Raw genomic sequence first — 12,901 nt, forward strand, 5'->3', positions numbered from 1 at the left:
CCTTCTGTGGTGTGCTGCAGTCTGTTTCCTCTTCCAAGGTCTGGAGCTGATTGGATGCACATGCTGAGGAAAGGAACATGGAGGACAGTATGTTTGGAGGGTGTCTTAGTCAGAGTTTCTACTCTGTACAAAACATCAAGATCAAGAAGCAAGTTGGGGAGGAAAGGGTTTATTCAGCTTACACTTCCACATTGCTGTCCATCACTAAAGGAAGTCAGGACTGGAACTCAAGCAGGCCAGGGAGCAGGAGCTGATGCAGAGGCCATAGAGGGAGTTACTTACTGGCTTGCTTCCCCTGGCTTGCTCAGCTTGCTTTCTTATAGAACCCAAGACTACCAGCCCAGGGATGGCACCACCCACAATGGGCTGGGTCCTCCCCTCTTGATCACTAGTTGAGAAAATGCCTTACAGCTGGGTCTCATGGAGGCATTTCCTCAAGGGAGGCTCCTTTCTCCATGATAACTCAGCTTGTGTCAAGTTGACACACAAAACCAGCCAGCATAGAGGGTCTAACCAGGACTCCACAGAATGACAGAGACAGAGCGTGGCTTGCTGGTACAGCTAGCTGTGCAACCCTGTAGGTCTCGAGTCTTTGCTGATATTCGCTTCTCTGAGAGAGCCACAGCCAAAACCTTCTGGTGTTCTTGCTGGTTCCTCCTGCTGACTGGAGCCGAGGCTGGGGCCTGGCTGTCTGCTGGGTTATGTCACTGCTGTTGCTAACCCAACTCCACCATACTAGACTGCTGGTGTACCCGTGAGGTGTCTGTGAAAGGATCGGGCTGCTGCTGCCTGCTAATCTGTTAGCTGAACTTCGGATTTCCAGACAACACAGGTGGGAGTTGCTCCAAAGAACCTTTCTAAACAGGTCCACTCCCCTGCCTCCCTGTATCCTTTCTTTTCCACTACCTCTGGTGGGTGGTGGGCTGCAAAGGAGGTTGAAGCATTTAAGAACCATCATTAAAAAAAAATAGGATTTTGGTCTGGAGAGATGGCTCAGAGGTTAAGAGCACTGGCTGTTCTTCCAGAGGTCCTGAGTTCAATTCCCAGCAACCACATGGTGGCTCACAACCATCTGTAAAGAGATCCGATGCCCTCTTCTGGTGTATCTGAAGACAGCTACAGTGTACTTACATATAATAAATGAATAAATCTTTAAAAATAAAAAAAAAAATAGGATTTGAAAAAAATTAAAGTCACACCCGTCAGAATGGCTATGACACAACTCCTTGTTGTGGTTTGAATAGGTTTGACTCACATGTTTGAATGCTTGGCCCATAGGGAATGGCACTATTAGGAGGTGTGGCCTTGTCGGAGTGGGTGTGGCCTTTTCAGTGGAAGTATGTCACTCTGGGGATGGACCTTGAGGTCTCCTATGCTTAAGCTACAAGACAGGGTGGTACACAGCCTCCTGCTGCCTGCACATCAAGTCTTAGAACTCTCAGCCCCTTTCTCGAGCACCAGGCCTGCCTGTACACTGCCATGCTTCCCACTCTGACGACAATGGACTAAACCCCTGAACTGCAAGCCAGCCCCAGTAACATGTTTTATAAGATTTGCCATGGTCACAGTGTCTCTTCACACCAATGAAACCCTAAGACACATATACACAGTCAAATATTTTTCAACAGTAAAGAAAAATAAAATCTGCAGGAAACTCAGTAAAATTGGAAGGGATGGGGGTTTCTTTCTGGTTTAGTCAACCAGGCCTCCAAGGAAGAAACTGTTCTGCATTTTCTCATGTGAGAACCATAGCTTCACCTTTTAGGACAGCACGTGTATCATACAGTGCAGTGTGCATGTAAGCCAGGGCAAGGACAGAAAAGGGGAGGGGGCACTTAGGAGGGGATGTAGAACAAAGATAAAAATAAAGACGGGGATGCTATGGGTGGGATAGTTTGGGTGGAAAATTCGGGAGGTGAGAGTACAGGAATGGAGGTGAATGCATGATTGACCAGGATAAAGGTCAATTACCAGAATTAGGAATCTGTGTGGAGTCAGGTGGCCGTGCTCACTTTTAATTCCAGCACCTAGGAGACAGAGGCAGGTGGGTCTCTGAGTTTTAGGCTAGCCTGGTCTACAGAGTGAGTGCCAGGATAGCCAAGGCTACACAGAGAAACTCTGTCTCTAAAAACAAATGAACAAAAAAGTCCATCTGGAGTCCTCCATCCTCCTGGCTTTTACACTACACACACACACACACACACACACACACACACACACACACACGCACGCACGCACGCACGCACGCACGCACACACACCAATCTGTGGAGTTTCCTGAGCTCTGAGGGGAGGGATTTTATGGAGACATCTATTTAGAGCTGTGAGTTCCAAGGTCTCTCTCTCTCTGAATAATGTCTGGCTATGAGTTTCTTCTGCTGAGGAGGAAGCTTCTCTGATGATAGCTGAATAAGGCACCGGACTATGAGTATAGCAGAATGTTGTTAGGATGCATTTTATTTTTACTTTTTTTTTTTAGATCAATAGTATTTGGTCTTACCCTAGGTCTCTGACTCTCGGTCACCCGAGCGGTGGTAGGTATGGGTTCCGTCGTGGCCCGGGCCTTGAGTCAGATCATACACCAGTTGGTTACACCCATAAGCTTTGTGCTACTGTTGCCCTCGATAGTTTACAGGCAGGACAGATTTACGTCATAGGTTTTGTGGTAGGGTTGATGTTTATATTTCTCTTCTGTAACCTACAGAGTATCTTTCCATTCCAAACTCTCTAGAACGTGGGGTAAAGGCTCTGTGTAGGCACCAGTTCCACCCCTCCATGTGCAATGAGTTTTGTGAATGTTGTGTGAGTGTTGTCTTTAGCAATGGGGCCTTGCTGTCAATTTGTAGGGGGCAACCTATTGTCTTGGCAACAGCCTGGGTTGTTTAGGGATTTCCATGGGCTCCCCTTGGCCAACAACTCAATTGGATGTTACCTAGTCATGGCCCTGGAAGATTTGTTTGGTGACAAGAGATAGCCAGTTGGAACTCCACCTCCCTCATAATCTGGAGACTTCACTAATCACCTTTATATATTTTAGGAAGTTTTCTCTGCACTAGGGTTTCCATATCACCCCTCAAGCGCTCCTCAACTCTGTCTCTCCCCAGATTACCTTCCTCAATCCCATCTCCCTTCCCCTTCTTGACCTGATCCCCATTCCTGTGCCCGGCCTCAGTCTATCCATAAAATATATTCTATTTCCCCCTCTTAAGGTGATCCATGTGTCTCTCCCATTCCTTTCCCTATACCTAACCTTTCTGGATTTATGGATTATAGATCGTTATCATTTATTTAATGGCTGATATATAAGTGAATACTTACCATATTTATCTTTCTGGATCTGGTGCAGGATGACTTCTTTTCTAGTTCCATCCACTTACCTTCATGATGTCTTTTCTTTTTTCTTCAAGAGAGGGTTTCTTTGTGTACCTTGTTCTGTAGACCAGACTGCCCTTGAACTCACAGAGATCCAAGATCCTCCTGCCTCTGTCTCCTGAATGCTGGGATTAAAGGCATGTAGCAAATTAAAACTGGGAAATAATTTTTGAAAAAGATAATTTACTCTTCAATATTTGATCTATTGCTATGTTTTCTTTCAGTTCAATATTTTATGATGAACCTGTCTTTTTTCTTTGGGAGGCTGGCCAGAGAGGAAGTCCTTCCTCTATCTCTTCCTCCATGCCAGCCTAAGCATCACAGCTTTTCCCATCACTCCTCCATTTCTTTCTTTCAGGTAGCTGTTGATAGGCTTAGCTTGCATGCCCTGGTTTTGGGGGGGTAGGGAGAAGAGGGGATCTGAGATAGGATTTCTATGTATAGCCATAGCTGGCTTTGAACTCAGAGAGCCACCTGCCTCTGCCTCCCAAGTTCTGAGACTAAAGGCACAACAGACTGTTTTTGTTTTTGTTTTATGCCCTAAGAAAATTGCCTTTGATCTTCTATTTGAGTCCATTCTTAAGTTCTTTTATTGACTAGACTGAGAACCCCAAGAGGGGACTCTGGTTTCCCTTGTTTTCATAATGGCACAGGTTGGAACTTAGGTTATTAAGAAAAAGGAGGAAATAGAAGCAGGATGAAGAGCTATGCAGAGGGTTTGAAAAATAACCTGTGGGAGGGGCTGGGGAAATGACTCAGAGGAGAGGAGAAACGGTTAAGAGCAAAGCAGGAGTCAATGAATGGAGAGACTCTAGGCAAATCCCATGAACTGGGCACCTTCCTCTTTTTTTTTTTTTTTTAAGATTTATTTATTTATTATATATAAGTACACTGTAGCTGTCTTCAGACACACCTGAAGAGGGCATCAGATTCCATTAAAGATGGTTGTGAGCCACCATGTGGTTGCTGGGAATTGAACTCAGGACCTCTGGAAGGGCAGTCAGTGCTCTTAACCACTGAGCAATCTCTCCAGTCCAGGTACCTTCCTCCTTAACACTTTTTTTTAAAAAAAAGATTTATTCATTTATTATATATAAGTACACTGTAGCTGTCTTCAGACACACCAGAAGAGGGCATCTGATCCCATTGCAGATGGTTGTGAGCCACCATGTGGTTGCTGGGAATCGAACTCAGGACCTCTGGGAGGGCAGTCAGTGCTCTTAACCGCTGAGCCATCTCTCCAGCCCCCTATCTCACATTTTCAGAAGTTCAGTCCATTATCGTTTCCAGAAGCACGGCAATGGAGACATGGTGCTGGAGGGGAAGTTGAGAGTTCCACATCTTGATCTGAAGAGGCGAGGACTCTGTTCTGCGGGGGATGGAGCTTGAGCACCAGGAGCCCTCAAAGTCCACCCTGACAGTGATTCACTTCCTCCAAAAAGGCCACACCTATTCCAACAAGGCCACACCTCCTAATTGTAGCCCTTCCCATAGGCCAAGCCTATTCAAACCACCACAAGGACCAACACTCTTAACTGCTTAGCCATCTCTCCAGTTCCAAGTAATTATTTCTTAAAGGAGAAAGTGGAGTAAGGTCCAGAGATTTTTAAGGTGAGGAATCTGAGGTCTTCACTACCTGCTGTTTTCATAACTCAATACAATTTAGTTTTAAGGACCACTCTTTTCCTAATAGACTTATAACTGAACTGTAACTACGTGTGGTATAACGCACATTAGAGCAGCTGCATGTGGCAGTGGTACGTGCCTGTGAGACCTAAACAGTCGAGAGGGAGAGGCAGGAGGATTGTCCTGAGTTCAACTCAGGCCCAGTCTATTCTCTCTGTCTCTCTGTCTCTATCTCTGTCTGCCTATCTGCCTGTCTCTCCAGATGAAGAAAATCTAAGTGCAATCTATTTATTTATTTATTTATTTATTTATTTATTTATTTATTTATTTATTTATTTATCTGGTTTCTCTGTATAGCTTTGGATGTCCTAAGTGCAATTTTTAAAAGAAAATAGCATTGTCTGTCTTTCAAAAAAAATTTTTTTAATTATGAGCACTTATACATGCAAGCGGGTGTGTATGTACTTTGGAGGCCTAAAGTGTCAGATCTCCTGCATTCCGGGAACTGAACTCAGGTCCTCTGCAGGAGCAGCAGCAAGTGCTAACACTTCCCACACCTGTCTAGCCCAGCGAGTAAATGTCCTATTAAGATTGTCAATAACAGCTGGGTGTGGTGGCCCATGCTTGTAACCCTAACACTCAGGAGGTGGAGGCAGGAGAATCTGAAGTTCCACTACACAGCAAGTTTGAAGCCTGAGCTACCAGAGACTCCATCCGAAAGGGGGAGGCAGGCTGGGGAGATGGCTCAGTGACTAAGAGCATTGATGGCTGCTCTTGCACAGGATGACTTGGTTCCCAGCATCCACACGTGGCTCACAACCATCTGCATCTCCAGTCCCAGAGGATCTAATGCCCTCTTCCGACCTCCAGACATTCCAGCACACATATAGTGTGCACTCATGCAAGTGCACACACATACACATAAAAACATAAATACTTTTTTTTTTTCCGGAGCTGGGGACCGAACCCAGGGCCTTGCGCTTCCTAGGTAAGCGCTCTACCACTGAGCTAAATCCCCAGCCCCAATACTTTTCAAGATATCAACAAATGTGTAGGTCGAGAAGGTGACTGAATTAAGAAAAAAAGAAAATGGGAAAATAATATGTTCTTGGAGCTTTAAACACAAGGATTCAGCTTGCATATATTTTATTTGTATTATGTTTATTTGTGTGTATGTGTGTGCGTGTGTGTGTGTGTGTGTGTGTGTGTGTGTGTGTGTGTGTTTGTTCGCACTCATATCACATCTGTGTGGAGCTCTGAGGTTGGTGCTTACCACTGTGTAAATCCTGGGGATTGAACTCAGGTCTTCAGGCTTAGCTGTAAACACATTTACTGACTGAATAATCTTGCTGGCCTTCTCTTCATGTGTGTGTGTGCGCATGTGTGTGTGTGTGTGTGATATTTATATGCATGTATATAATGAGTCTATAATATAATTATAACATTTCTCCCTTCCCTTTAATTCCTCCAAACCCTCATGTACACTTATCCTTGAGCTCCTTCAAATTTGTGGCCTCTTTTTTTTTATTATATATGATTAATATAATATATATGACCAAGCCATCTCAGTCAACAGGGTCTCGAGGGAGGGAGTGAGGGTTGAAAAAAGAAAAAACAAGTAGACAACGCAATAACATAACTCCAACCAGTTCTGAAGCTGAAGTGGGTTTATTTTTTTTTTCCAGTCTGCTTTTTTACCATTCTAGGTCCGTGTAAAGAATAGGGTCAGTTCTAGGTCAAAGACAAAATAGTCAAGGAACAAACAAGACAATAAACAAAGTCCCATGGTCCCTGTGTCTAGGGGTTTATCAGGATGACCAAGATACAAGGAACATAATACAATCCTCAGCTGGATTCATTGTGAGCCTTGTCCTAGCCCAATGTCAAATTCTTTTTTTTTTTTTTTTTTTTTTTGTTCTTTTTTTCGGAGCTGGGGACCGAACCCAGGGCCTTGCGCTTCCTAGGCAAGTGCTCTACCACTGAGCTAAATCCCCAGCCCCCCAATGTCAAATTCTTATCTGAGCCTATTCCTTCATCCTAACCCAATGTAAATATTCTTGCCAAATTCCTGGAAGTGGGCCCAAGAACTCTCCACATTTACATTCCTAAATATAATCTGCTCAGTCCATATGCTACCTATATATATGTTTTTAGGGATGATCTTTTGGTATTGGATGTCTAGTTGGTGGGCTCTTCCCTGGAGAGAATTGTCTCTCTAGATCTCAGAACTCCTTAGTTGCCTATAGTTCTTTATGTAGTGTTGAGACCTTATGGGATGTGTGTGTGTGTGTGTGTGTGTGTGTGTGTGTGTGTGTGTGTGTGTATGTGCGTGCGCGCGTGATATGTGTTTAAATAGTTTCACATAGTCCACGCTGGCCTTCAACATTTTATGTAGCCAAGATTGATATTGAATTTGTGTCCCCTGTGTCCCCAACCCCCAATGCTTCAGTTACAGTGCTGTACCATCCATGCCACCTTTAAGTAGCACTGGGATCCCTAGGGCTTCATGTAGTTAGACAAGCAGTCCGCGAGTCACAACTCCAACATGCATGTATATTCTAAAGGGAAGGAAAGAAGCAGAAAAGACAACATAGGCTGGTGCTTGGACTGACTTCCAGCTTAGGTTTAGCAAATCAAGTGTAGAAATTATTAAAATTTGGGCTGCAGAGATGGCTCACAGGTCCTGGGTTTAATTCCCAGCGACCACGTGGTGGCTCACAACCATCTGTAATGGGATCTGATGCGCTCTTCTGGTGTGTCTGAAGACAGCTACAGTGTACTCATATAAATAAAATAAATAAATCTTTAAAAAACATATTAAAATTCGAGGAGCAAATCTTCCATGGGACATTTGAAGTTTTTACATTAGCTAAAGATCTTATTGTTTTTGTTTGTTGGTTGGTTTGGTTTGGTTTGGTTCGGTTTTCTGAGATGGGGTTTCTCTGTGTAGTTCTGGTTGTCCTGGAACTCAATCTATAGACCAGGCTGGTCTATCTGCCTCCTGAGTGCTGGGATCAAAATCATGTGCCAGCACAGCCAGCTCAAAGACCTAACTGTTAATGGAGCCTCAGCTGTTTGGGGCTGAGGCAGTACCCTACCGTCATGAGTGGCAGAGGGTCATCAGAAAAGAAACAGCAATTGGTATATGCAAGTGGGTGATGGTGTGGATAGTTCTTAAAACATTTATTATTATTTTTTATAGAATTAAAAATTATGGGGCTGGAGAGATGGCTCAGTAGTCAAGAGCACTGACTGCTCTTCCAGAGGTCCTGAGTTCAATTTGCAGCCACCACATGGTGGCTCACAACTGTCTCTAATGGGATCTGATGCCCTCTTCTGGTGTGTCTGAGGACAGCTACAGTATGCTCATATACATAAAATAAATAAATAAATCCTTTTAAAAAATCATGTATAGGCAGAGTGCTTTAACTGAAATTTAATTTAAACTTTTATTTTTAAAAATAATTTATTTATTTTTGCCAGCATGTACGTCTATGTGAGGTGTTGGATCCTGGAGTTGCAGACAGCAGTGAGCCGCCATGTGGTTGCTGGGAATTGAACCCAGGTCCTCTGGAAGAGTAGCCGGTGCTCCCAACCACTCTCCATCTCCCCAGCCCTGTGATTTTTGTTCTTGTGTATATGAGTGTTTGTGTATGTGCATATGTGCCGTGCGTGAACCTGGTGCCTGAGGAGGCCAGTAGAGGGGATTGGATCCCCTGAGCTAGCATTGCATACTGTTGTGAACCCCATGTGGGTGCTGCAAACCAAACCTGGGCTGCTGCTCTTAACCACTGAGCCATCTCTTGAGTGGTCCCTGGTGCACTGATATGCAGTCATAGCACGCGGCTTTAAGCATCCTTCTCAGCCCATGTGGCTTTGAACTATGTTCAGAGTTTACACCTCTGAGTAACCAGCATGTTTAAGCCCCATTGGGAAACGTACAGATCACATCTCCTCGGTAGAAATAAACACCTGTCAAGCTGTGCCTTCGCCATGTGAGGATGAATGTGTCTCTGGTCTAACATCTGTGTGGCTGTGGCTGTTATCAGCCACTCCTTCTTATGTGCCCCTTAACTCTCCATAGCTGCCCCTCTTCCTAGTCTTAATGCTCTCACTGTTTTCCATGGCAAAAGCTATGTTGGCATTTCTACATTGTTCTGAGAAAAAGTTTAAGCTCTTTAGCATAATTTATAATCCCCTTTTAATCAGTTCAGGTTTCCCCCCCCCTCTGCCCCGTCCCAGGTGATTTCTGAGAACTGTAGATTTGTACAGGCTTGGAAGGGTCACAGCAGGCAACCACTAGGCTCTGACTTAAAGGCTCCTGCAGTGGTGTGGAGGGATACAGTATGGAGTGTGGCCCCAAAGCGGGGCCTGCACATCCATGAGGCCCCCAAAGCAGGACCTGCACGTCCATGAGGCCCCCCAAAGCAGGACCTGCACGTCCATGAGGCCCCCAAAACGGGGCCTGCACATCCATGAGGCCCCCCAAAGCAGGACCTGCTCATCCATGAGACACAGAAAGGCCGAGAGTCACCTACAAAGTCCCCTGGGCAAGGAGAAGAGTTTCTAACAAGCAGAAGTGAAACTTGACATCATGATGTCAGCTGCTGAGGCGAAACTCAGACTTCAGCCCTGCGCCTTGGGCTGGGCTCCCGGAGGAGTTTCCCTGTTGCTGCAAACTGGTGCAAGCTGCCTTCAGGGCCTGCCTCTTCACTGTTACTGAGAGAACTTTTAATTGCTTTATTATCTCACTCTCAACCTTCTCTCCTTTCCAACAGCAAATGAAAATTGTAGTCCTTCAAACGTTTGAGCCCTGTGGCTCTCCACCTGCCTCCAATTAAGAATAAAAACTTTGAGTGACAAATGTGTTTGTAATATTCCTAAGCTCTGGGGAAGGCGGTGCCTTTAGCAAGCAGAAAGCCTTTGAGAGAATTCAGCCTCTTCCCCAGCTGCGGTCCTGTCTGGGTGATGCCCTAAGGTTTGGGTTGTTGCCTGGAGGCCCTGACTGAGAGGGGTCAGGAGGTCACAAAGAACCAGGCAAAGCCAGAAACTTTCTGAAGCCAAGGTCTCCTTCAGAAAGTTCAGTCAGGCTGTGGCCAGTCAGAAGAAAATAAAAACAAAACTGAACTAGGCACCTGCTGTTTCAAACTGTTGACTATAACCAGTTAGTGACTTGCTCCAAAGAGAAAAGCATTTATAAACTATCCAGCCAAACCATTCTGGAAGCACTCGTGAATACAAACATCTGTTGTCTTTCTCTGAACGAGAGCAGAAATATGACACAAACAGTCCGCATCCTCCAAAACGTAAGGGGAGTCTCAGTGACCAAGATGACCGATTTGCTGCCTGTAGTTAACCTGGCAAAAGCATGTCAGAACCCCTGCTTATGGGCTGGAGAAATGGCTCAGTGGTTAGGAGCACTGACTGCTCTTCCAGAGGTCCTAAGTTCAAATCCCAGCAACCACATGGTGGCTCACAACCATCTGTAATGGGATCTGACGCCCTCTTCTGGTGTGTGTGTGAAGACAAGTACAATATCTCATATAAATAAAATAAATCTTACAAATGAGTAAGGAGTGAATGAAAGGTGGGACTGCGGGAGAGAGAAGATAGCACTGTGGGGTTCTTTGGTGTGGGCAGGAGGATGACTCCATTGTGCTGGGAGCTCACATGCCCTGCTTTCAGATTATGATTTCTGTAGGAAGAATCGGGAGAAGCCAGAACAGGGCTTTATTACATCTGAGTTTATAGCTACCAAGTCCCACTGATCTTTTAAAGGGAAGTATAGGGCTGGGGATTTAGCTCAGTGGTAGAGCGTTTGCCTAGGAAGCGCAAGGCCCTGGGTTCGGTCCCCAGCTCCGAAAAAAAAGAAAAAAAAATAAATGAAATAAATAAAGGGAAGTTTAAGGACTTGGGCTGGCTCAGAGATTAGTTTTCATTAACTTTCAAAATATTTACGTTATGTGAATGAATGTTTGATATATGTATGTATATATGTATGTATTGTATATATGCATGCATGTATGTGCACCACAAGTGTGCCTGGTACCTACGGTCAGAAGAGGGCATTAGATCCCCTGGATTGGAGATATGGTGGAGCTCTTCTGAGTCCTGGGCAGAGTGTCTGGTGTCAGGATCACAGGTTTAATCCCTAGCGATATGAACCAGGTCACATCCACAGGTGCTCAGGGCCAAATCCCTTCCGCCAAGGACCCAACTGCTTCGTAAGTCTTTTCCTCTAGGTTTCTTTTTTAAAGACTTATTTATTATATATAAGTATGCTATAGCTGTCTTCAGACACACCAGAAGAGGGCATCAGATCTCAGATGACTGTGAGCCACCATGTGGTTACTAGAATTTGAACTCAGGACTTCTGGAGGAGCAGTCAGTGCTCTTAACTACTGAGCCATCTCTCCAGACCCTGAATTGCATGTCTTAAGAACAAATAAAATCCATGATCTTTTGGTTAACTCAGTGTATTTATAAAATGAAAAGCTCTATCAAAATACTTCTCACTGGGAAAACAAATAGAGCAGACAATGGATCTACCAAAGTTCACATTCACTTTGGCACATGTCAGTGTGGGACAGTTCATGACAAGCACAATTAATTGCCCTTATTCCCCCAGGGCAGATCACCTTCCAAGCTAACTGTTAAATTATTTTTCTGAGATTTCATCGTGTCGATATCTGACTCATCCCGCATCATCTTCAGCCAAGCTCTGAGCACTGACGATTCTCTGACTAATGGTTGAAAGCTTGGTCAGAAGCATCTGGAACACTGGTGGTGGAAGAATGGGTTGTAACGCTTGCAGCAGCTGCTGAGTCTGTCCACATACAGCCATTGCATTTGTCAGGTGGTCCACACCCTTCTCATAGTCACCTTGTGCTAATAACGCTTCACCAAGCTGTGTCTCTTCAAGGAAGAATTTCTGAATAGCTTCAATATCGTTTAAACCAGGTAACTTGGAAACCCTAGCCCTCTCCTTAGCAAGTTTCTGTTTCTTTGTTCTCGAAGCCTGTTCTTGAAGTTTGGGGTCACTCTGCCTTTTGTGGTCGAAGTAGATGCAGCACCCGATGAAGAGGGTACCACACGCTCGCTGCGATGGCGCTGCTCTGGTCCACCATCTTCACTCGAGTGGGGCTTGGGCCGGGCCGTGGCAGCTTGCCTGGCAGCGGTTAGCTCCACGGATCGGAGAACACCGGCCACTCGAGGCCGCTTGTCTACAATTAAGTCAGAAAAGGCCAAGTGCCAGACGTGCTCTTTTTATTATTTCTCTGTTTGTTTTTCATGACAGGGTTTCTCTGCCCATCCCTGCCTCCCAGCGCTGGAATTAAAGGTGTGCATTATCACCACAACCTGGCCAGATGGGCTCTTTTTATAGGTTATAAAATGAGAGGCCACTGGGAAAGGTGGAGGGAGGCTGAGGGGAAAAGTGTGGACCTGTGGTTTAGGACAGTGACAACGTATGATTGGCTAGGCTGATAAATTCAGAACGGATTAGCCGCGTGTGGTGGCACATACCTTTAATTGCAGCACTCATGTGAGTTAGAGGCCAGCCTGGTCTACAAGGTGAGTCCAGGACAGCCAGGGATACACAAAGAAATCCTGTATCAAAAAACAAAAACAAAAACTGAGGAGGGATTCTGAGGGTCAGCCAGTTGTGGTAGGAAGAATTACAATTTGTTCTTATCTCTAGAGGTGGGGCTCCCCCTTCTCAGAGGAGAAGGAGGGGGATGGACGGAGGGGCAGTGTGGGTGGGGGGAGAGAAAAAGAGGAGGCTGCAACCGAGATGTAAAGTGAATAAATAAATTAATTAATGGGGGGGGGAGGAAATCCACTAGAGAGAAAAAATCTCCACGAAAGCTACCCTCTAACACTTCATTGTTCAGTGCCCTTGATAT

The 12,901-nt window shown here is 45.2% G+C and overlaps 1 pseudogene; it reads right to left on the bottom strand.

Moving 5' to 3' along the window:
- Nucleotides 1–11,691: 11,691 nt before the first annotated feature.
- Tomm20-ps1 (translocase of outer mitochondrial membrane 20, pseudogene 1) lies at nt 11,692–12,615 on the bottom strand (annotated as a pseudogene).
- Nucleotides 12,616–12,901: the final 286 nt, after the last annotated feature.

This window comes from Rattus norvegicus, chromosome 4 (assembly GCF_036323735.1).
Source record: "Rattus norvegicus strain BN/NHsdMcwi chromosome 4, GRCr8, whole genome shotgun sequence".
Lineage (NCBI taxonomy): Eukaryota > Metazoa > Chordata > Mammalia > Rodentia > Muridae > Rattus > Rattus norvegicus.